Raw genomic sequence first — 25,662 nt, forward strand, 5'->3', positions numbered from 1 at the left:
ATTAGATCAATTAAAAAATTGAGTCTAATGGAGAAACTTTTTATCTATCAAATAAATACATGGGTTAGGTAAAATGTGAAATTTCTCCACTTGATATAGTTTGGAAAACGTAAATCGAGACTTTTGCATTTGAATTCAAAATTGAAAACTTAGCAAAACCAAAACATGTGTGTACATTGTGTATTCTTTATGCTATTGTTTTGGGTTTTTGGTTGACTAGTGTTGACTAGTATAGGACGTCTACCAGAGGCTTGGGGGTTATGTGATTGTGATGTCAGGATGATGTTTTAATCTCAATCTTTATAAAACCAACCATGGTTATGTGATGGAATGCTCTATGTATTGGATGTGAATATTGATTGTCATAGTTGAGATTTTTTTTTTATTTATGAGACACTTGATTTAACCATTATTTTTGGTCATCAATCAGTTATCCTTGGTTATTTTCTAGTCCCCATGATGGGACTAAAATGTGGATTTATTCTTAATGATGTCATGTTGTGATATGTTTGACTCAACCATTTTTGGAGTCTTCGATTAGTATGATTGAGATATATTTTGGTTATTGAGAACCATTGGATACTTTTGATTATCAGTGATACTTCAGTTGCCAATAGAGAGCTGTTGTGGTCATGATTTTCCATGAATGCTTGCTCATGGAGATTTGATGCTTTTATGCATATTTGATGATTTTATGGATTATCTTTTGTAATTTTGAGATTTATGATTCCATGAGCATTAGGGTAGGATATCTGCATGTAGTGATGGGAAGTGGCTTGCAATGGGGGTCGGGGCCCGAAGAGGCTGCCAGGGTAATCATTGTAAGTTGGATTAATAAGTGATAACATTCACACCTAATACTAACTGAATGAACCTAAAAAGATAAGTGTTTTGTTCTCGCCCATGCCTTGAGCACTTGTACAGGCTAGGATGGGAGTAGTGAGATGCATGGTTGCGACCTTGCATTCCATAGTATGCCTTGTCAGTATGAGAGGATACTAGTGGCCGCATGAGATTAGTATGGACCCGTGGAGTTTAGCTAACTGCCAGGGTAACTTGTACGTGATAAATGCAATCACACTTTTTCGCTTGCATAGTAGGTTCCTACATGTCATTGTGTGCCTCTAGGATTAGATGTCAGTTTGTGATTGGAACCTTTGAGTTAGTATACTTTTAAGATTCCTAGACTATAGAGATTTATGCTATGAGATTTTGACAACTTGTTTGGGACTTGAGATTATCTCCTTAGCACGGTGGGAGTAGACCACTTAGGTACCGCGTGGTCAGGTGGTAGTGTATTTTCCACACTTATCATTTGAGACTCATTGAGACATCGTGGCTAATGCATCTTTTGTGATGGTGGATATGTATCCTTTCATTGATGATTAGCATATGTTAGATGGTGTTATCTTATGCTTATATTTGCATGTTAGATTACTTTCTACATATGATGTTGTATATGTTAGGAGTGACATTCCTACTCTGTTAATACCGATGATCTCTTTGATGATTTGAGATGTTACGCATGGAGGGATGGCTAGGGCCCACGATGGTCTAATGATGGTATTAATGGTTGGGAGGAACCGTGCGCTTAGTTTATTTTGTTTGATCTTTATGATGGAATTATATGTCTTCTATGATGATGTATCATGCGATTATCTCTACTTTGATGTATCATGGATTGGAATAGGATGATGTACCTTATTCTACTTATGTATATTCTTTGAGCTTGTCATACCCTGTGACATGTACAGAGGATGACTGAGCATTCGGAAATGTAATATTTAAACATTGGACTTATCATTATTATATCACGTGAATGTTGTACTAGATGGATTCTTGTATGTAATTCAACGTTCAGCGATCTTTAAATAATGTAATTTGTTATGTATGTTATGTTTACTTTCAGATGCATATTGCTATTGCTTCCGTTATTATGAATAAGTTATGTATGGTATTTACTTTTATGTAACAAAAAAAAAAAAAAATGTTACCAAACTTAGTGAAACTCTAGGTTAATTCTTTGGATCCCTTGGCGGGGCGTTACAGTTGACTTGAGTTGACTAGTTTCAAAATTTTTTTTGAAAAAATTAAATGAAATTATTTAATTAAATGGAGTACTTACTTCTAATTAATTAAAAAAAGTTATTAAATTAAATGAGAAGCCATTCCCAATTAATTAAGTGAGGTTATTTAATTAAAAAAGAAAAGTGTCTCTAATTAATTAAAGATTATTTAATTAAATCAAAAAAGTAATTATGAGAGCATATCTCATTTTATTAAATTAAATATCTCAACAAAACCTCTCTTCAGTTCAAAAAGGGAAATTTCCAATTCACTATTGATCAAAAATGAGTTAAATCATTTAACTCCTTTTTCTACTCAAATTGAATCAGTTAACTCCTTATTTTACTCAAATTAAATATGTTAACTCCCTTTAATTTAAAAATCTCCCTTTATGACAGAACTTCACCTTTAATCCTGACCGTTGATTGAAATCGATCTCAATCGTTGATGAATTTTAGGAAAGTCTATTTAAGAGACCCTCATCTCTTCATTTTGAAAGGTTGAATAAGAATTTGCATCGAATTGTTGCTGGAATTCATACTCACATTTGCTCATATTCACATACGCAAAAATTAGGTTTGACCAAACGTTGACCAGATTTAACCACAGTTGACTTGAGTTGACTAGTTTCGAAAACAATTTTGAAATAATTAAATGAAAATATTTAATTAAATGGAGTACTTACTTCTAATTAATTAAACAAAATTATTTAATTAAATGAGAAGCCATTCTTAATTAATTAAATGAAGTTATTTAATTAAAAAAGAAAAGTGTCTCTAATTAATTAAAGATAATTTAATTAAATAGAAAAAGTAATTATGAGAGCATATCTCATTTTATTAAATTAAATATCTCAAAAAAAATCTCTTCAGTTCAAAAAGGGAATTTTCTAGTTCACTATTGATAAAAAATTAGTTAAATGAGTTAACTCCTTTTTCTACTCAAATTGAATCAGTTAACTCCATATTTTACTCAAATTAAATCTATTAACTCCCTTTAATTAAGAAATCTCCCTTTATGACTGCACTTCACCTTTAATCATGACCATTGATTGAAATCAATCTCAACCGTTGATGAATTTCAAGAAAGTCTATTTAAGAGACCCTCATCTCTTCATTTTGAAAGGTTGAATAAGAATTTGCATCGAATTGTTGCTGGAATTCATACTCAGATTTGCTCATATTCACATACGTAAAGATCAAGTTTGACCAAAAGTTGACCAGATTTAACCACGGTTGACTTGAGTTGACTAGTTTCGAAAAGAATTTTGAAATAATTAAATGAAATTATTTAATTAAATGGAGTACTTACTTCTAATTAATTAAACGAAATTATTTAATTAAATGAGAAGACATTCTTAATTAATTAAATGAAGTTATTTAATTAAATAAGAAAAGTGTCTCTAATTAATTAAAGATTATTTAATTAAATAGAAAAAGTAATTTTGAGATCATATCTCATTTTATTAAATTAAATATCTCAACAAAATATCTCTTCAGTTCAAAAAGGGAAATTTCTAGTTCAGTATTGATAAAAAATGAGTTAAATCAATTAAATCCTTTTTCTACTCAAATTGAATTAGCTAACTCCTTATTTTACTCATATTAAATATGTTAACTCCCTTTAATTTGGAAATCTTCCTTTATGACTGAACTTCACCTTTAATCCTGACTGTTGATTGAAATCGATCTCAGTTGTTGATGAATTCCAGGAAAGTCTATTTAAGAGACCCTCATCTCTTCATTTTGAAAAGTTGAATGAGAATTTGCATCGAATTGTTGTTAGAATTCATACTCACATTTGCTCATTTTCACATACGCAAAGATCAAATTTGACCAAAAGTTGACCAGATTTAACCACGGTTGACTTGAGTTGACTAGTTTAGAAAAGAATTTTGAAATAATTAAATAAAATTATTTAATTAAATTGAGTACTTACTTCTAATTAATTAAACAAAATTATTTAATTAAATGAGAAGCCATTCCTAATTAATTAAATGAAGTTATTTAATTATATAAGAAAAGTGTCTCTAATTAATTAAAGATTTTTAAATTAAATAGAAAAAGTAATTATGAGAGCATATCTCATTTTATTAAATTAAATATCTCAACAAAATCTCTCTTCAGTTCAAAAAGGGAAATTTCTAGTTCACTATTGATCAAAAATGAGTTAAATCAGTTAACTCCTTTTTCTACTCAAATTGAATCAGTTAACTCCTTATTTTACTCAAATTAAATCTGTTAACTCTCTTTAATTTGGAAATCTTCCTTCATGATTGAACTTCACCTGTAATCCTGACTGTTGATGAATTCCAGGAAAGTCTATTTAAGAGACCCTCATCTCTTCATTTTGAAAGGTTGAATGAGAATTTGCACCGAATTGTTGCTGGAATTCATACTCACATTTGCTCATATTCACATATGCACAGATCAAATTTGACCAAAAGTTGACCAAATTTAACTACGGTTGACTTGAGTTGACTAGTTTCGAAAAGAATTTTGAAATAATTAAATGAATTTATTTAATTAAATGGAGTACTTACTTCTAATTAATTAAACAAAGTTATTTAATTAAATGAGAAGCCATTCCTATTTAATTAAATGAAGTTATTTAATTAAATAAGAAAAGTGTCTCTAAATAATTAAATATTATTTAATTAAAAAGAAAAAGTAATTATGAGAGCATATCTTATTTTATTAAATTAAATATCTGAACAAAATTTCTCTTTAGTTCAAAAAGAGAAATTTCCTGTTCACTATTGATCAAAAATGAGTTAAATCAGTTAACTCCTTTTTCTACTCAAATTGAATCAGCTAACTCCTTATTTTACTCATATTAAATATGTTAACTCTCTTTAATTGCGAAATCTCCCTTTATGACTGAACTTCACCTTTAATCCTGACCGTTGATTGAAATCAATCTTAACTGTTGACGAATTCCAAGAAAGTCTACTTAAGAGACCCTCATCTCTTCATTTTGAAAGGTTGAATGAGAATTTGCATCGAATTCTTGCTAGAATTCATACTCACATCTGCTCATATTCACATACGCAAAGATCAAGTTTGATCAATAGTTGACTAGATTTAACCACAGTTGACTAGAGTTGACTAGTTTCAAAAAGAATTTTGAAATAATTAGACAAAATTATTTAGTTAAATGGAGTACTTACTTCTAACTAATTAAATAAAGTTATTTAATTAAATGAGAAGCCATTCCTAATTAATTAAATGAAGTTATTTAATTAAATAAGAAAAATGTCTCTAATTAATTAAAGATTATTTAATTAAATAAAAAAAGTAATTATGAGAGCATATCTCATTTTATTAAATTAAATATCTCAACAAAATCTCTCTTCAGTTCAAAAAGGAAAATTTTTAGTTCACTATTGATCAAAAATGAGTTAAATCAGTTAACTCCTTTTTCTACTCAAATTGAATCAGTTAACTCCTTATTTTACTCATATTAAATCCGTTAACTCCCTTTAATTTGGAAATCTCCCTTTATGACTGAACTTCACCTTTAATCCTAACCGTTGATTGAAATCGATCTCAACCGTTGATGAATTCCTGGAAAGTCTATTTAAGAGACCGTCATCTCTTCATTTTGAAAGGTTGAATGAGAATTTGCATCGAATAGTTGCTGGAATTCATACTCACATTTGCTCACATTCACATACGCAAAGATCAAGTTTGACCAAAAGTTGACCAAATTTAACCATAGTTGACTTGAGTTGACTAGTTTCGAAAAGAAGTTTGAAATAATTAAACTAAATTATTTAATTAAATGGAGTACTTACTACTAATTAATTAAATAAAGTTATTTAATTAATTGAGAAGCCATTCCTAATTAATTAAATGAAGTTATTTAATTAAATAAGAAAAGTGTCTCAAATTAATTAAAGATTATTTAATTAAATAGAAAAAGTAATTATGAGAGCATATCTCATTTTATTAAATTAAGTATCTCAAAAACATCTCTCTTCAGTTCAAAAAGAGAAATTTCCAATTCACTATTGATAAAAAATGAGTTAATTCAGTTAACTCCTTTTTCTACTCAAATTGAATCATTTAACTCCTTATTTTACTCATATTAAATCTGTTAACTCCCTTTAGTTTGGAAATCTCCCTTTATGATTGAACTTCACCTTTAATCCTGACCGTTGATTGAAATCGATCTCAACCGTTGATGAATTCCAGGAAAGTCTATTTAAGAGACCCTCATCTCTTCATTTTGAAAGGTTGAATGAGAATTTGAATCGAATTGTTCTTAGAATTTATACTCACATTTGCTCATATTCACATACGCAAAGATCAGGTTTGACCAAATGTTGACCAGATTTAACCACGACTGACTTGAATTGACTAGTTTTGAAAAGAATTTTGAAATAATTAAACAAAATTATTTAATTAAATGGAGTATTTACTTCTAACTAATTAAACAAAGTTATTTAATTAAATGAGAAGTTATTCCTAATTAATTAAATGAAGTTATTTAATTAAATAAGAAAAGTGTCTCTAATTAATTAAAGATTATTTAATTAAATAGAAAAAGTAATTATGAGAGCATATCTCATTTTATTAAACTAAATATCTCAACAAAATCTCTGTTTAGTTCAAAAAGGGAAATTTCCAGTTCACTATTGATAAAAAATGAGTTAAATCAGTTAACTCCTTTTTCTACTCAAATTAAATCAGTTAACTCCTTATTTTACTCAAATTAAATCTGTTAACTCCCTTTAGTTCGGAAATCTTCCTTTATGACTAAACTTCACCTTTAATCCTGACCGTTGATTGAAATCGATCTCAACCATTGATGAATTTTAAGAAAGTCTATTTAAGAGACCCTCGTCTCTTCATTTTGAAAGGTTGAATGAGAATTTGCATCAAATTGTTGCTGGAATTCATACTCACATTTTGCTCATTTTCACATACGCAAAGATCAAATTTGACCAAAAGTTGACCAAATTTAATCACGGTTGACTTGAGTTGACTTGTTTTGCAAAGAATTTTAAAAGAATTAAACAAAATTATTTAATTAAATGGAGTACTTACTTCTAACTAATTAAAAAAAGTTATTTAATGAAATGAGAAGCCATTCCTAATTAATTAAATGAAGTTATTTAATTAAATAAGAAAAGTGTCTCTAATTAATTAAAGATTATTTAATTAAATAGAAAAAGTAATTATGAGAGCATATCTCATTTTATTAAATTAAATATCCAAACAAAACCTTTCTTCAGTTCAAAAAGGGAAATTTCTAGTTCACTATTGATAAAAAATGAGTTAAATCAGTTAACTCTTTTTTCTACTCAAATTGAATTAGTTAACTCCTTATTTTACTCAAATTAAATCTGTTAACTGCCTTTAATTTGGAAATCTCCCTTTATGACTGAACTTCACCTTTAATCCTGACCGTTGATTGAAATCGATCTCAATTGTTGATGAATTCTAAGAAAGTCTATTTAAGAGACCCTCATCTCTTCATTTTGAAAGGTTGAATGAGAATTTGCATCGAATTATTGCTTGAATTCATACTCACATTTGCTCATATTCACATACGCAAAGATGAAGTTTGACCAAAAGTTGACTAGATTTAACCATGGTTGACTTGAGTTGACTAGTCTCTAAAAGAATTTTGAAATAATGAAATGAAATTATTTAATTAAAAGGAGTACTTACTTCTAATTAATTAAACAAAGTTATTTAATTAAATTGGAAGCCATTCCTAATTAATTAAATGAAGTTATTTAATTAAATAAGAAAAGTGTCTCTAATTAATTAAAGATTATTTAATTAAATAGAAAAAGTAATTATGAGAGCATATCTCATTTTATTAAATTAAATATCTTAACAAAATCTCTCTTCAGTTCAAAAAGGGAAAATTTTAGTTCACTATTGATCAAAAATGAGTTAAATCAGTTAACTCATTTTTCTACTCAAATTGAATCAGTTAACTCTTTATTTTACTCAAATTAAATCTGTTAACTCCGTTTAATTTGTAAATCTCCCTTTATGACTGAACATAACCTTTAATCCTGACCATTGATTGAAATCAATCTCAACCGTTGATGAATTCTAGGAAAGTCTATTTACGATACCCTCATCTCTTCATTTTGAAAGGTTGAATGAGAATTTGCATTGAATTGTTGCTGGAATTTACACTCACATTTGCTCATATTCACATATGCAAAGATCAAGTTTGACCAAAAGTTGACTAGATTTAACCACGGTTGACTTGAGTTGACTAGTTTTGAAAAGAAATTTGAAATAATTAAATGAAATTACTTAATTAAGTGGAGTACTTACTTCTAATTAATTAAAGAAAGCTATTTAATTAAATGAGAAGCCATTCCTAATTAATTAAATGAAGTTATTTAAGTAAATAAGAAAAGTGTCTCTAATTAATTAAAGATTATTTAATTAAATAGAAAAAGTAATTATGAGAGCATATCTCATTTTATTAAATTAAATATCTCAACAAAATCTCTCTTCAGTTAAAAAAGGGAAATTTCTAGTTCACTATTGATGAAAAATGAGTTAAATCGAACGTGTCTCATGGTAATATAAGAAAATTATTCTGCTCTATGAATATGCCGATAGCGAAAATTCCAATCCTTCATTCAGGCTTGAATCGAGGACAGAGGGACATAAGATGACACCCTAGGAACTCTCACGTGATCAAAATAACTAGGTAAGGATGCTCTCCAACGAACCAAAGCAACACTCATTACAGAAAATTTGGAACTATAGATGCAAGGTTCGAGGTCCCTACGGCCAACAGATTTAGGGCACTGAACAAATCTACAGTGGTAACAATTAACTTGAGTTAGGAAGAAGAGCTTCCAGTAGCCAAAACCAATACAGAAGCCCCTCTGAATGTAAAGATCATCATGGAAGTCACCCACAATTGCCTATTTTTACAGTAGAAAAGCTTGATAAATAGATCAGTATTTTTAATATGACAAAGTATTTTTGTCCAAACCCATCCGTATCCAAAATTGTACAAAGGAGCGCTGTATCTTATTCTGGCCTTTCATTTGACGAATTTGATATGAAACCAACCTCCCCTTCATCTTATATACCTCCTCACAAACGACATACCCAGAATCCCCAATCATCCATCCACAAGTACTCTCCCAAAACGTTGCAATCAAACCCCCTTGATAAACCTATTCACATCACCATTGAAGATATCGATAATTCTTGGTTTGAATGTCAATCAAAAGGGATCTTTGCAATTTGGACTGGTCCTCCCAAAGATATCCATCCCCTAATGGATTGGCTATCAGGTAACTGCCACGAACAGGTAAGTATTTTCCACCATGATGAAAACACTTTGTTTTTAAAATGTCAAGAAGAATCGATTAAAAAAGAATTTATTGTTGTCTCTGAATGTTTCTTTAAAGGTTTATGTGTAAAATTTGTAGAATGGCTTCCAAATTTCCATATAGATAGGGTGGATTGCATGATTTCGTTATGGTTCTCCATGGTATCTCTCCCTTCGCAGCTATGTGATGTTGACATTATTATTGAGATAGGCTCTGCAATAGGTAAAGTTATTGCTATTGACGCTTCCTTTTTTAGTTGCAACAGTGTAAAAATTCTCATTAATCTGTATATCAATCACCCTTCAAAGTTTCAAAAGAAAATTATTACCAAGAAAGCCTCCTATATTATAAGTTTTCAAGCTTATAAAGGGAAAGTCATTGATATTTTGAAATCTGATAGTAAACATAGTAACAACGCTGAGGTCCTTCCCCTTAACACGGACTTCAAGAAAAATTTTCCAAAGCGAAGTTCTAAGATTGTCAGCAGAAACAAAAACCAAGAAAAACAAATCAAACATCTAGATTTACAAATCGTTCAAGCTCCTCAGACAGGGCAGAGGAATTCATTGAAAAGTATAATCTCAAATAAGACAGTAAGCTCACCAATAGCCTCAAAAGAGGATTCAACAAAGGATATAAGGGTAATGAAGAAGGGTGCTTCCCCTAAAAATGACAAGAAATTTAAAGAAATAGGAGCTCGAAGAAAGAAACAAAAGACTAATAAAAGTGGATCTGACAGTTTAAAGAAATAGTTTTCAAGCGTCAGAAGGAATTGCAACAAAGAAATGGAAGAACCAACCGGTAAACAACACAAGGATTATAAGAGAACTATAGCCATAGAAAGCAAAGATTGTCAATAGGGAAAGATCCATGATCCTCAAAAAATAGATGATCCAGAAGATTTCCAAGAGAATCAAGTAGAAGAGATGGAAAACTGCATGCTATTGACTTCGTGCAGGGATAACAGTATTCAAGAAACTCAAAAGGATGTAAGCTCACCAAAACCTAATCAGCCAAGGATTGTGGATAGCATGCCAGCGAAGCCCAAAGAAAAAAATAAGTTTTGGAAAACTCTAGTAGCTACCGCAGCTCTCCATTCACTCCTAACAACAGACTTTAGGATCAAGATAAAGACAGTGACAAAGAAGCTGGGTTAACAATCAAAGAATTTCAGGAATTCTTGAACAAGGAAAATTTCTCAGATACATATAACATCACACTAGATATGTCAGAGGAAGAAGGGGAGAAGATTAATTAGCTCACTGATGAATTAGTCCTAGCTTTCAGCCCTAAAGATTGTGACAATACTACAAATAAGCAGAAGGAAGAGCTTATTCAACAAATTTTATAGTTAGGGGGTGAGGATTACACTTATGCAGATCTGAGAAGAGATATAATAGATATTCAAATGGAAGACTTGGCAACAAAATTCGTCAGTCACAAGAGTGTAGCTAAAAAAATTCTATTAGAAGTCGAACCAAAAGAGTAGGATCAGTCCATAACAGGAAAAAAGGATACAACACAGCTAGCAGAAGTAAACCTGGATCAGCTAGGTATCTATATGTTCCAAGAAGGACCTAAATCAACAAATTGTGGCAGAATAAAGGGTAAAAGAGGCAGGAAATCTCTTAAATTACTTCGAGAAGCAGAAGGCCTGAGCAAAGAACAACAGAAGATTGATCAGATTTTCCACAATGGGAAGGGGAAGCACCTTCCCGGTCAGGTATGAAGATTACTACTTGGAATGCTAGGGGTCTCAACGCCCCTAGCAAAAAAAGGTTATTAAAACATAACCTAAAATTTTTTAACTCGGATATTGTTCTTATTCAAGAATCTAAATTAAAGTCTGTAGAAATAGATAAGTTTAGCAGGATGATTGGAGTCTAGTGGTCTAAGTTTCAAGAATCTTCAGGGGCATCAGGGGGACTGGGAATCCTCTGGGATCCCAGGAAGGTTAGTTTGGGCATCCTTAATAGCTCCAATAATTGGATCAGCGGTAAAGTACAAAGCTTAAAATCAAAACTTAATTTCATTATCATTAATGTGTATGGTCCGGTTAGTAATATTGATAAAAAACTAGTATGGAAAGAAATTGGTCAACTCTTGCATAGTCATAATAACAAATTGTTTTTATTAGGAGGAGACTTTAATACCATCCTTAACCTCAACGAAAAGGTAGGTGGTATTCAGATGCTATCGCAAGCTTCTAAAACATTTAAAGAATGGTGTATCAATCATAATCTATTTGACACTCCTACCAATAATGGCATATATACATGGAACAATAGAAGAAAAGAATTTGCTTACATAGCAGAGAAACTCGATAGATTTTTTCTTAAAGGGATCTTGATTCCTACAACATTAATTTTCATTCTACTATTCTACCTACTGCAGGATCAGATCATTGTTCGGTTAGATTTGAATTCCTAGAGCCCCTTAAATCGATCAGAAACCCATTCCAATGTGAGAAGATGTGGTTCCTAGATCCTAATTTTCTCAATAACATAAAATCTTGGTGGGACCAAGAGAGCTTCATAGGGTCTAAAATGTTCATCTTCGTTAACAAATTAAAAATGCTTAAGGAACATATCCTAAGATGGAATAAAGAATAGTTTAACAACATTTTGAAAGTAAAATTGGATATAGAAAACCAACTTAAAGAACTTAACTCGGAAGTGATTAGAAAAGGTATGGATAATAAGAGTTATCTCCTGGAAAAATAATTGTTAGCCAAACAAGAAAATATTCTAACCAAAGAAGAGATATCCTAGAGACAAAAATCGAGAGAAAGATGGCTGGCAGAAGGTGACCGCAATACTAAATTCTTTCATAACTCAACCATTTACAACAAAGCAAAGAATAGAATCACGAGTGTCAAAAATAAGCAAGGAATTTCAACTAAAAAGCTAGGAGAAATTGCAGACATCTTAGTTAATCACTTCAAAAACTTACTTAATAACCAGAATGGCTCAAACTATAGAGCGCAAACTAGCCTTCTGAAAGTCATTCCTAAAGTTGTTGATCAGTAGGATAACATTGATCTGAACAAACCTATCACCTTAGAAGAAGTCAAGAATGTGGTTTTCAACATGAATCCGGATAAATCTCTGGGTCCTGATGGATTCCAAGCGTTCTTTTTCCAAAAATGTTGGGATATCATAGGTGTTGATCTTTGCAAAGCTATTGAAGCTTCCAGAAATGGAGGCTCTCTCCTGGCTGAAATTAACTACTCCTTCATTGCATTGATCCCTAAGAAGTCTGATCCGAATTCCCCAGGAGATTATAAACCAATAGCTTTATGCAATACTGTCTATAAAATATTTTCCAACATTATAGCAAACAGACTCAAAAAGATCCTCCCTAAGATTATCTCAGAGGAACAAACTAGTTTTATGCCGGGTAGATCCATTCTAGATGGCATCATCACCATTCAAGGAATGTTTCACTTTGCATGAATAAACAAAGAAGCCTGTATGCTTATGAAACTAGATATCCAGAAAGCATATGATATGGTGGACTAGAGGTTCTTATGTAAAACATTAGAGGCATTTGGGTTCTCACATCAGTGGATTAACCTAATTTTTAAATTTATTTCTACTCCTAAAATTTTAGTTCTCATTAACGGAACACGAGAAGGTTTTTTTGACATATCTAGAGGAATTAGATAAGGGGACCCCCTATCCCCTTCACTATTTATTATTATGGCAGAAGCCTTTGGAAGAGCTATTTAGGATGCATATAACAATCAGTAGATCTCAGGAATTATAGTCTCCAAAAATTTATCTAATATAACCCATCAACAGTTTACTGATGATACTATATTACCCAGGAAAAGTACAACTACTGAAGCTCGATCACTCAAAAGCATTATTAACCTGTATATGGAAGCCTTAGGTTAGAAATTCAATAATCACAAATCTCAAATTTTCTTTATAAACACAAAGAAAGAAGTAGAGGAGCAAATTTGCTGGATCATGGGTTATAAGAAAGGAACCTTCCCTTGCAAATATATTGGTATTGCTTTAGAGAAAGGTGCTAAATTGAGTAAAGTGTGGGATGATACCTTAGTAAAACTAGATTCCAAGCTAGATACATGGAAAGATAAATGGCTAACTAATGCAAGAAAATCCACCAAGATTAGGGCAGTACTGTCAGCTATTCCTACTTACCCGCTTTCTTGTCTCCCTCTTTCTAAGTAGAATCTTAAGAAATTTGAGTCCAAGATGAGGAAATTTCTTTGGAATGATAGGGATGGAGACAATAAGTGGGATCTCATCAAGTGGGAGCATATTTGTAAACCTAAAGAACATGGGGGTCTAGGGGTCAAAAACCTTCAATGGCAAAATGAAGCTTTGGGTGCAAAACTTATCTGGCGTCTCTACAAAGAACATAATAAAAAATGGGCTAAGATACTCTACAATAAATATCTCATCTCAGAGGATCCACTTTCAATTTTTAGAATTGTCTCTCCTCCCAAAAGGTCAGAATGTTGGAACTTTATGTTAAGATGCCGTAGTCTAGTTCATAAATTTCTAACATGGGATGTAGGTTTTGGTAATGAAGTCCTATTCTAGGCGGACTCCTGGGATGGTAAACCACCTCTTGCTATCCAACTCAATGACTTGACCCTCCAGAATAAATTAAAAACTCTCTGGGGAAATAGAGTTAAAGATTACAAAATTCTGGTAGAATCAGAAGGCTCACCAAAATGGTCTTGGAAATCGATCAAAGGGTTAGGTTTTGAAGATGATATTTCTGAAAGCTTTGATAAGCTATTGGAAGGTAGAAATATCAAACTAACAAATAGAGAGGATACCTTAATTTTGGCTACTGACAATGATGGACAATACTCTGTCAGTAATGGTCATAGGGCTATTGTCATAGCGAAACAACCAGAGTTTGTGGAAATCCCATCACAACTATGTTGGGATCCCTCTTGTCTACCTAAAGTTGGATTTTTTCTTTGGCTAGCTATCGAAAAGAGGATCCTAACTATGGATAGACTATACATGCTTGGATTTTAGGGTCCCTTCAAGTGTACCCTTTGCCAATGTAATGCTGAAAATGCTGACCATCTTTTGTTTAAATGTTCCTTCTCTCAAAGTTGTTGGGAATGGATTAGGTGGATGCTAGGCTAGTATACACCTTTTCCAAATTCCTTGGCTGACTTCCTTTTTGGCTGGCCCACGAATATGGTCAAGGGAGTCTATAGTAAACTTTGGAACATTTCCCTGTCCATCATTATTTGGGAAATCTGGAAGGAGAGGAATCGACGTATTTTCCAAAACTTGGAACTCAATCTGATAGAACTTATTGTCAAAATTGAAGCTAGTATAGTAGAATTGGTCAACTCACACTTAAGTAATTCAAGACTAGAGGAAGGTTCCTTTTCAGATTGGGATGGCCTCATAAAGAAGCGATGGTCAAAATTGATTAACCCCCCCTTACCTACATTAAGAAAAGTTTAGAGGCTAGGAAAATCTACAAATGGGAGCCTCCACCGAGTGGATAGGTTAAGCTGAATTTTGATGGAGCTGCGCGTGGTAACCCGGGTATAGCTGGGATTGGATACATCATTAACAATGAGGCAGGAACTTGGATAGCCAAAAAAGCTATGCCTATCCAACTCACCTCAAATAATATAGCAGAATTGGAGGCTCTTCACCAAGGGATTCAGTTATGCCTTAAGCTCAATTTACCCAAAGTTATCATTGAAGGTGACTCTCAAATTATCTTAAATGCTATTAGGAAAAGATCAACCCCTAACTAGATCCTAAACTCGCATCTAGAAGATATTCTCCTTGTATTGGATAAGTTGGAAGAATATAGGATTTGTCACATTTATAGGGAAGGCAATCATTTGGCAGATCAACTAGCTAATTTAGGAGTAGATGGAGTCAATTCCCTGCTCGTCAATAAGGAATACTCAAATGAGAACTAATAGTTTTCTTAATAGAAGGGTATATTTTAAGTCTCCATATTTAATGTATGCCAATCAATAGTTCTTAGCTGTCCCCTTCTTTAGTGACTACACTAAAGAACCTTTTCTGTCATCTCTGCTTTACTAATTTTAATATCTTAGGTAACCTATCTTGGTATCACGAGTATATGAAGTATAGTCTGAATGATATAGGTACCCTTGTCATCATTGTTGTGTAATTCGTAGCATGCTGGCAGATCACAATCTTGTATTATGATCTCCCCTTAAGCGAAGATTTTGTGTCAAGTATGTTGCATAGGTAAGCTTTGACTTTTTCATTAAAAGGCTTAAGAGAGTGTATAGCTTATGATTTTGTCTAGAAGTTTCCCTTCGATTATTTATAGGTAATTTTGCCAATTTTTCCCATCCCCAATTTCTCGGTGTAATCATGGAATCCAACATTCACCTGTATTTTTCCCTGAAAGATACATTAGTCTTCCTGTAGGGCACCTGGACCTTATCACAGCTCCTCGTCGCCAGTCCCTGTTTATCCGAGAAAAACTTGCCTTCTATAAAGAATGGCCAAAAATGGGGGCAAGCCTACATTTTCTTTTGTGTTGGTGAGGGATCATCATAGAGGAAAATAAAGACTGGCTCCTCAACTACCTTCATCGTTTCAACGCTTATATCAAGTCGGGGGTGTCTTTTGACAATCTGAATGATTTGGAATTCATCACTCCAAATTTAGAGAAATCAAGCAGGATGAAACACGACTACATATTTCCTTCGAATTTCCAAGTCGAGCATCCAAACGACATGGCGGATGTGATTATGGTGTTTTGGAACGAAGGAAGGGGTCAGGCTAGATAGGTGCTAGCTTCTGGTTAATTAGTATATTTTAGAAATCCTTAATGTTAATTTTGGTAGCAATTTTGATACTACGCATAATTTAGCCTAGATGCTTGTCCTTCGAAATTAGCCTTTAGTATATAGTCTGTAAATCAACATGGTAATAGTATATATGTTGGTATGTAAGTGATGATCAACAATCTGTTGTAAATAGAAGTGACAACATACAATGAAATATATATAAAGGTTATTAGTACTAAGCATTGTGTATTTTGTACTCTGCTATGTTCTATACTCTCATCTGAGTTGACAAAAATTCTACTCCTTTCTTCAGAGAAGGCTTGTGTTTAAAGTTTACATGTGTGGTCACTCTAAGCCCAATTTACTCTGGTTCATTTTGCTATTACTTTTACAGCACCTGTATATGAGAGATCTCTAAGATTAGAATTAAGCATATGAAATTCTCAGACTTTTTAAAATTCACAAGTAACTGATATAGATAAAGTGTTAGCATGCGAAAACTACAAAAAGGATATAATTAATCTAGCGGTGGTTCAAGCTAGAAATGTCTTAGCACAGGTAATTGATAATTACATTGCTTTCATGGATACCCAACAACTCCCAATTTTAGTAAATTTCTAAAGTTAAGCAAATTGGGTGAAATTTCTATGATTGGTAATCTATGTAATCCAGGTTTAATTGGGACAAGACACCTTTACCATAATTAAGACTAATGAAATAAAAGCGGATGGATTTAGCACAGTTGTTTCATCTGATAACCCTATTTCTCCATCTTTATGAATACTGATTCCATCAGTTACTTCTGGATGATATCATCAAAGAGGTTCTTTGTCTCTATTCTAATTAAATTATGATTTCCAATTATGGGATAAGTTATGTCTGAAAAGTGGAATCTCGGCTCAGACCTCCTTTCCTCCTCGTCACATTGATTAATCATAAGGAGAATATCCTATTATATAAATGGCATTATTTTATTTTTAGATTACAACATTATGGTCATTTTGTATGCTACTAAGATAATACCTAACTAATAGTATAAAGCATTGCACCTCTGGCTCCTTTTTTTCTTGAGTTTCCTTATTAGTTAGCTTGTGTTTTATACTTGTTACTTAGCTAATTTGGTTGCTAGGTGTTTAGCCTCTTCTGATATGTTACTAACCTTAGCTTGAAGTGTACAGTATTTTTGATAGTTGAATGCAGGTAGGAAATATGGGAGATTGTAAACCTTTTATGATTCACCATCCTAGCATCATTGGAAAGAGACAAAGGAATTCTGTAATGTGTAAATTACCAAGGATATAACCCAGGTATAAATGTAATAGTAGGTAATCTATTTCACTGGGGTATGCCCCTTTAAAGTTGTAATAATATAGGAGAAATTGTCCCAGGCAACACTGGAGGTTTTTTTCTTCGTTCTTTCCTACCAGTGCTCGTTTGATCAGAGATATGCTAGTGTAATGCCTTTATTTTATAATATAGATCAACGCTTTGGCCATTTATCGATCAAAAAAAAAAATGAGTTAAATGAGTTAACTCCTTTTTCTACTCAAATTGAATCAGTTAACTCCTTATTTTACTCAAATTAAATTTGTTAACTCCCTTTAATTTGGAAATCTCCCTTTATGACTGAACTTCACCTTTAATCATTACCGTTGATTGAAATCGATCTCAACCGTTGATGAATTCCAGGAAAGTCTATTTAAGAGACCCTAATCTCTTCATTTTAACAGGTTGAATGAGAATTTGCATCGAATTGTTCTTGGAATTCATACTCATGTTTGCTCATATTCACATATGCAAAGATCAAGTTTGACCAAAAGTTGACCAAATTTAACCACGGTTGACTTGAGTTGACTAGATTCGAAAAGAATTTTGAAATAATTAAACGAAATTATTTTATTAAATGGAGTACTTACTTCTAATTAATTAAACAAAGTTCCTTAATTAAATGAGAAGCCATTCCTAATTAATTAAATGAAGTTATTTAACTAAATAAGAAAAGTGTCTCTAATTAATTAAAGATTGTTTAATTAAATAGAAAAAGTAATTATGAGAGCATATCTCATTTTATTAAATTAAATATCTCAACAAAATCTCTCTTCAGTTCAAAAAGGGAAATTTCCAGTTCAGTATTGATAAAAAATGAGTTAAATGAGTTAACAATTTTTTCTACTCAAATTGAATCAGTTAAATCCTTATTTTACTCAAATTAAATCTATTAACTCCCTTTAAATTGGAAATCTCTCTTTATGACTGCACTTCACCTTTAATCCTGACCATTGATTGAAATCGATCTCAACCGTTGATGAATTCCAAAAAAGTCTATTTAAGAGACCCTCATCTCTTCATTTTGAAAGGTTGAATGAGAATTTGCATCGAAGTGTTGCTGAAATTCATACTCACATTTGCTCATATTCACATACACAAAGATCAAGTTTGACAAAAAGTTAACCAGATTTAACAACAATTGACTTGAGTTGACTATTTTCGAAAAGAATTTTGAAATAATTAAATGAAATTATTTAATTAAATGGAGTGCTTACTTCTAATTAATTAAAAAAAATTATTTAATTAAATGAGAAGCCATTCCTAATTAATTAAATGAAGTTATTTAATTAAACAAGAAAAGTGTCTCTAATTAATTAGAGATTACTTTATTAAATAGAAAAAGTAATTATGAGAGCATATCTCATTTTATTAAATTAAATATCTCAACAAAATCTCTCTTCAATTCAAAAAGGGAAATTTCCAGTTCACTATTGATCAAAAAAGAGTTAAATCATTTAACTCCTTTTTCTACTCAAATTGAATCAGTTAACTCTTTATTTTACTCAAATTAAATCTGTTAACTCCCTTTAATTTAGAAATCTTCCTTTATGATTGAACTTCACCTTTAATACTGATCGTTGATTGAAATCGATCTCAACCATTGATGAATTCCTGGAAAGTCTATTTAAGAGACCCTCATCTCTTCATTTTGAAAGGTTGAATGATAATTTGCATCGAATTGTTGCTGGAATTCATACTCACATTTGCTCATATTCACATACGCAAAGATCAAGTTTGACCAAAAGTTGACCAAATTTAACCACAGTTGACTTGAGTTGAGTAGTTTCGAAAAGAATTTTAAAATAAGTAAAGAAAATTATTTAATTAAATGGAGTACTTACTTCTAATTAATTAAACAAAGATATTTAATTAAATGAGAAGCCATTCCTAATTAATTAAGTGAAGTTATTTAATTAATTAAGAAAGTGTCTCTAATTAATTAAAGATTACTTAATTAAATAGAAAAAGTAATTATGAGAGCATATCTCATTTTATTAAATTAGATATCTCAACAAAATCTCTCTTTAGTTCAAAAAGGAAAATTTTCAGTTCACTATTGATAAAAAATGAGTTAAATCGGTTAACTCTTTTTTCTACTCAAATTGAATCAGTTAACTCCTTATTTTACTCAAATTAAATCTGTTAACTCCCTTTAACTTGGAAATCTCCCTTTATGACTAAACTTCACCTTTAATCCTGACCGTTGATTGAAATCAATTTCAACCGTTGATAAATTCTAGGAAAGTCTATTTAAGAAACCCTCATCTCTTCATTTTGAAAGTTTGAATGAGAATTTGCATCGAATTGTCTCTTGAATTCATACTCACATTTGCTCATATTCAAATATGTAAAGATCAAGTTTGACCAAAGGTTGACCAGATTTAACCACGGTTGACTTGAGTTGACTAGTTTCAAAAAGAATTTTGAGATAATTAAATAAAATTATTTAATTAAATGGAGTACTTACTTCTAATTAATTAAACAAAGTTATTTAATTAAATGAGAAGCAATTCCTAATTAATTAAATGAAGTTATTTAATTAAATAAGAAAAGTGTTTCTAATTAATAAAAGATTACTTAATTAAATAGAAAAAGTAATTATAAGAGCATATCTTATTTTATTAAATTAAATATCTCAACAAAATCTCTCTTCAGTTGAAAAAGGGAAATTTCCAGTTCACTATTGATCAAAAATGAGTTAAATAAGTTAACTCCTTTTTTTACTCAAATTGAATCAGTTAACTCCTTATTTTACTCAAATTAAATATGTTAACTCCCTTTAATTTGGAAATCTCCCTTTATGACTAAACTTCACCTTTAATCCTGACCTTTAATTGAAATCGATCTCAACCGTTGATAAATTTTAAAAAAAATTATTTAAGAGACACTCATCTCTAAATTTTGAAAGGTTGAATGAGAATTTGCATCGAATTATTGATGAAATTCATACTCATATTTGCTCATATTCATAGATGCAAAGATCAAGTTTGAGCAAAAGTTGACCAGATTTAACCATGGTTGACTTGAGTTGACTAGTTTTGAAATTTTTTTTGAAATAATTAAATAAAATTATTTAATTAAATGGTGTACTTACTTCTAATTAATTAAACAAAGTTATTTAATTCAATGCGAAGCCATTCCTAATTAATTAAATGAAGTTATTTAATTAAATAAGAAAAGTGTCTCTAATTAATTAAAGATTACTTAATTAAATAGAAAATGTAATTATGAGAGCATATCTCATTTCATTAAATTAAATATCTCAACAAAATCTCTCTTCAGTTCAAAAAAGAAAATTTTTAGTTCACTATTGATCAAAAATGAGTTAAATCAGTTAACTCTTTTTTCTACTCAAATTGAATCAGGTAACTCCTTATTTTACTCAAATTAAATATGTTAGCTCCCTTTAATTTGGAAATCTCTCTTTATGACTTAACTTCACCTTTAATCTTGACCGTTGATTGAAATCGATCTCAACCATTGATTAATTCTCAGAAAGTCTATTTAAGAAACCCTCATCTCTTCATTTTGAAAGGTTGAATGAGAATTTGCATCGAATTGTTGCTGGAATTCATACTCACATTTGCTCATATTCACATACGCAAAGATCAAGTTTGACCAAAAGTTGACCAGATTTAACCACGGTTGCCTTGAGTTGACTAGTTTCGAAAATTTTTTTGAAATAATTAAACGAAATTATTTAATTTAATGGAATACTTACTTCTAATTACTTAAACAAATTTATTTAATTAATTGAGAAGTCATTCCTAATTAATTAAATGAAGTTATTTAATTTAATAAGAAAAGTGTCTCTAATTAAATAAAAATTACTTAATTAAATAGAAAAAGTAATTATGAGAGCATATCTCATTTTATTAAATTAAATATCTCAACAAAATCTCTCTTCTGTTCAAAAAGGGAAATTTCCAGTTCACTATTGATAAAAAATGAGTTAAATGAGTTAACTCTTTTTTCTACTCAAATTGAATCAGTTAACTCCTTATTTTACTCAAATTAGATCTATTAACTCCCTTTAATTTGAAAATCTCTCTTTATGACTGAAATTCACCTTTAATTCTGACGGCTGATTGAAATCGATCTCAACCGTTGATGAATTTCCAAAAAGTCTATTTAAGAGACCCTCATCTCTTCATTTTCAAAGGATGAATGATAATTTGCATCGAATTGTTGCTGGAATTCATGCTCACATTTGCTCATATTCACATACGCAAAGATCAAATTTGACCAAAAGTTGACTAGATTTAACCACGGTTGCCTTGAGTTGACTAGTTCCGAAAAAAATTTAAAATAATTAAACGAAATTATTTAATTAAATGGAGTACTTAATTCTAATTAATTAAATAAAGTTATTTAATTAAATGAGAAGCCACTCCTAATTAATTAAATGAAGTAATTTAATTAAATAAGTAAAGTGTCTCTAATTAATTAAAGATTACTTAATTAAATAGAAAAAAGTAATTATGAGACAATATCTCATTTTATTAAATTAAATATCTCAACAAAATCTCTCTTCAGTTCAAAAAGGAAAATTTTCGGTTCACTATTGATAAAAAATGAATTAAATCAGTTAACTCTTTTTTCTACTCAAATTGAATCAGTTAACTCCGTATTTACTAAAATTAAATCTGTTAACTCCATTTAATTTGGAAATCTACATTTATGACTGAACTTCAACTTTAATCCTGACCACTGATTGAAATCGATCTCAACCGTTGATGAATTTTAGGAAAGTCTATTTAAGAGACCCTCATCTCTTCATTTTGAAAGGTTGAATGAGAATTTGCATCGAATTGTTGCTGAAATTCATGCTCACATTTGGTCATATTCACATACGCAAAGATCAATTATGACCAAAAGTTGACCAGATTTAACCACAGTTGACCTGAGTTGACTAGTTTTGAAAAGAATTTTGAAATAATTAAATGAAATTATGTAATTAAATGGAGTACTTACTTCTAATTAATTAAACAAAGTTATTTAATTAAATGAGAAGCCATTCCTAATTAATTAAATGAAGTTATTTAATTAAATAAGAAAAGTGTCTCTAATTAATTAAAGATTATTTAATTAAATAGAAAAAGTAATTATGAGAACATATCTCATTTTATTAAATTAAATATCTCAACAAAATCTCTCTTCAGTTCAAAAAGGGAAATTTCTAGTTCACTATTGATAAAAAATGAGTTAAATTATTTCACTCCTTTTTCTACTCAAATTGAATCAGTTAACTCCTTATTTTACTCGAATTAAATCTGTTAACTCCCTTTAATTTGGAAATCTCCCTTTATGATTGAACTTCACCTTTAATCCTGATCGCTGATTGAAATCGATCTCAACCGTTGATGAATTCCAGGAAATTCTATTTAAGAAACCCTCATCTCTTCATTTTGAAAGGTTGAATGAGAATTTGCATTGAATTGTTGCTGGAATTCATACTCACATTTGCTCATATTCACATACGCAAAGATCAAGTTTGACCAAAAGTTGACTAGATTTAACCACGGTTGATTTGAGTTGACTAGTTTCAAATTTTTTTTTGAAATAATTAAATGAAATTATTTAATTAAATGGAATACGTACTTCTAATTAATTAAATAAAGTTATTTAATTAAATGAGAAGCCATTTCTAATTAATTAAATGAAGTTATTTAATTAAATAAGAAAATTGTCTCTAATTAAATAAAGATTACTTAATTAAATAGAAAAAGTAATTATGAGAGCATATCTCATTTTATTAAATTAAATATATCAAAAAAATCTCTCTTCAGTTCAAAAAGCAAAATTTCTAGTTCACTATTGATTAAAAGTGAGTTAAATCAGTTAACTCCTTTTTCTAATCAAATTGAATCAGTTAACTCCTTATTTTACTAAAATTAAATCTGGTAACTCTCTTTAATTTGGAAATCTTCCTTTATGACTGAACTTCACCTTTAATCCTGACCCTTGATTGAAATCGATCTCAACCGTTAATAAATTCCAGTAAAGTCTATTTAAGAGACCCTCATCTCTTCATTTTGAAAAGTTGAATGAGAATTTGCATCGAATTGTTGCTGGAATTAATACTCACATTTGCTCATATTCACATACGCAAAGATCTAAGTTTGACCAAAAGTTGACCAGATTTAACCACGTTTGACTTGAGTTGACTAGTTTCAAAAAGAATTTTGAAATAATTAAAAGAAAATTATTTAATTAAATGGAGTACTTCTAATTAATTAAACAAAGTTATTTAATTAAATGAGAAGCCATTCCTAGTTAATTAAATGAAGTTGTTTAATTAAATAAGAAAATTGTCTCTAATTAATTAAAGATTACTTAATTAAATAGAAAAAGTAATTATGAGAGCATATCTCATTTTATTAAATTATATATCTCAACAAAATCTCTCTTCAGTTCAAAAAGGGAAATTTCCAGTTCACTATTGATAAAAAAATGAGTTAAATCAGTTAACTCCTTTTTCTACTCAAATTGAATCAGTTAACTCCTTATTTTACTCAAATTAAATCTGTTAACTCCTTTTAAGTTGAAGATCTCCCTTTATGACTGTACTTCACCTTTAATCCTGACCGTTTATTGAAATCGATCTCAACCGTTGATGAATTCCAGTAAAGTCTATTTAAGAGACACTCATCTCTTCATTTTGAAAGGTTGAATGAGAATTTGCATCGAATTGTTTCTGGAATTCATACTCACATTTGCTCATATTCACATACGCAAAGATCAAGTTTGACCAAAAGTTGATCAGATTTAACCACGTTTGATTTGAGTTGGCTAGTTTCAAAAAGAATTTTGAAATAATCAAATGAAATTATTTAATTAAATGGAGTACTTACTTCTAATTAATTAAACAAAGTTATTTAATTAAATGAGAAGCCATTCCTAATTAATTAAATGAAGTTATTTATTTATATAATAAAAGTATTTCTAATTAATTTAAGATTACTTAGTTAAATAGAAAAAGTAATTATGAGAGCATATCTCATTTTATTAAATTAAATATCTCTACAAAATTACTGTTCATTTCAAAAAGGGAAATTTTCACTTCATTATTGATAAAAAATGAGTTAAATCAGTTAACTCCTTTTTCTACTCAAATTGAATCAATTAACTCTTTATTTTACTCAAATTAAATATGTTAACTCCCTTTAATTTGAAAATCTTCCTTTATGACTGAACTTCACCTTTAATCTTGACCACCGATTGAAATCGATCTCAACCGTTGATTAATTTCAAGAAAGTCTATTTAAGAGACCCTCATCTCTTCATTTTGAAAGGTTGAATGAGAATTTGCATTGAATTGTTGCTGGAATTCATACTCACATTTGCTTATATTCACATACGCAAAAATCAAGTTTGACCAAAAGTTGACCATATTGAACCACGGTTCACTTTAGTTGACTAGTTTCGAAAATAATTTTAAAATAATTAAACGAAATTATTTTATTAAATGGAGTACTTACTTCTAATTAATTAAACAAATTTATTTAATTAAACGAGAAGCCATTCCTAATTAATTAAATGAAGTTATTTAATTAAATAAGAAAAGTGTCTCTAATTAATTAAAGATTACTTAATTAAATAGAAAAAGTAATTATGAGTGCATATCTCATTTTATTAAATTAAATATCTCAACAAAATCTCTCATCATTTCAAAAAGGGAAATTTCTAGTTCACTATTGATCAAAAATGAGTTAAATTAGTTAACTCTTTTTTCTATTCAAATTGAATCAGTTAACTCCTTATTTTACTCAAATTAAATTTGTTAACTCCCTTTAATTTGGAAATGATGGAGACACAACCCAAGAACAGAATGGATGCAACAGAAAAGGGGAAATTATATTAACTGAGAAAATAAGCTAGTTCAAACAATACAGAGAAAATAAACTTTAGAACATGCCCTAAGGGCTTACAATAGCATAAATCTGGAGATAAGTTCTCCTTTCAATATCTCCTCTCGAACTACACCCCAAACTGCCTTTTACAATGCCAAAAATCTCCTTAAATAGACCCTAGAGGGTTAAGGACTAGGAGTACATTCTAGAAAGTTCTAGTAGGCATCCACTAACCAAATAAAAGGTTTCAGAAGCTGCGTTAGAAGTCGGTGCAAATCTAGAAGAATTCAGAAATG

Source organism: Cupressus sempervirens, chromosome 9 (genome assembly GCF_028749045.1).
Source record: "Cupressus sempervirens isolate cs-2001-9-10 chromosome 9, ASM2874904v1, whole genome shotgun sequence".
In the NCBI taxonomy this organism is placed as follows: Eukaryota; Viridiplantae; Streptophyta; class Pinopsida; order Cupressales; family Cupressaceae; genus Cupressus; species Cupressus sempervirens.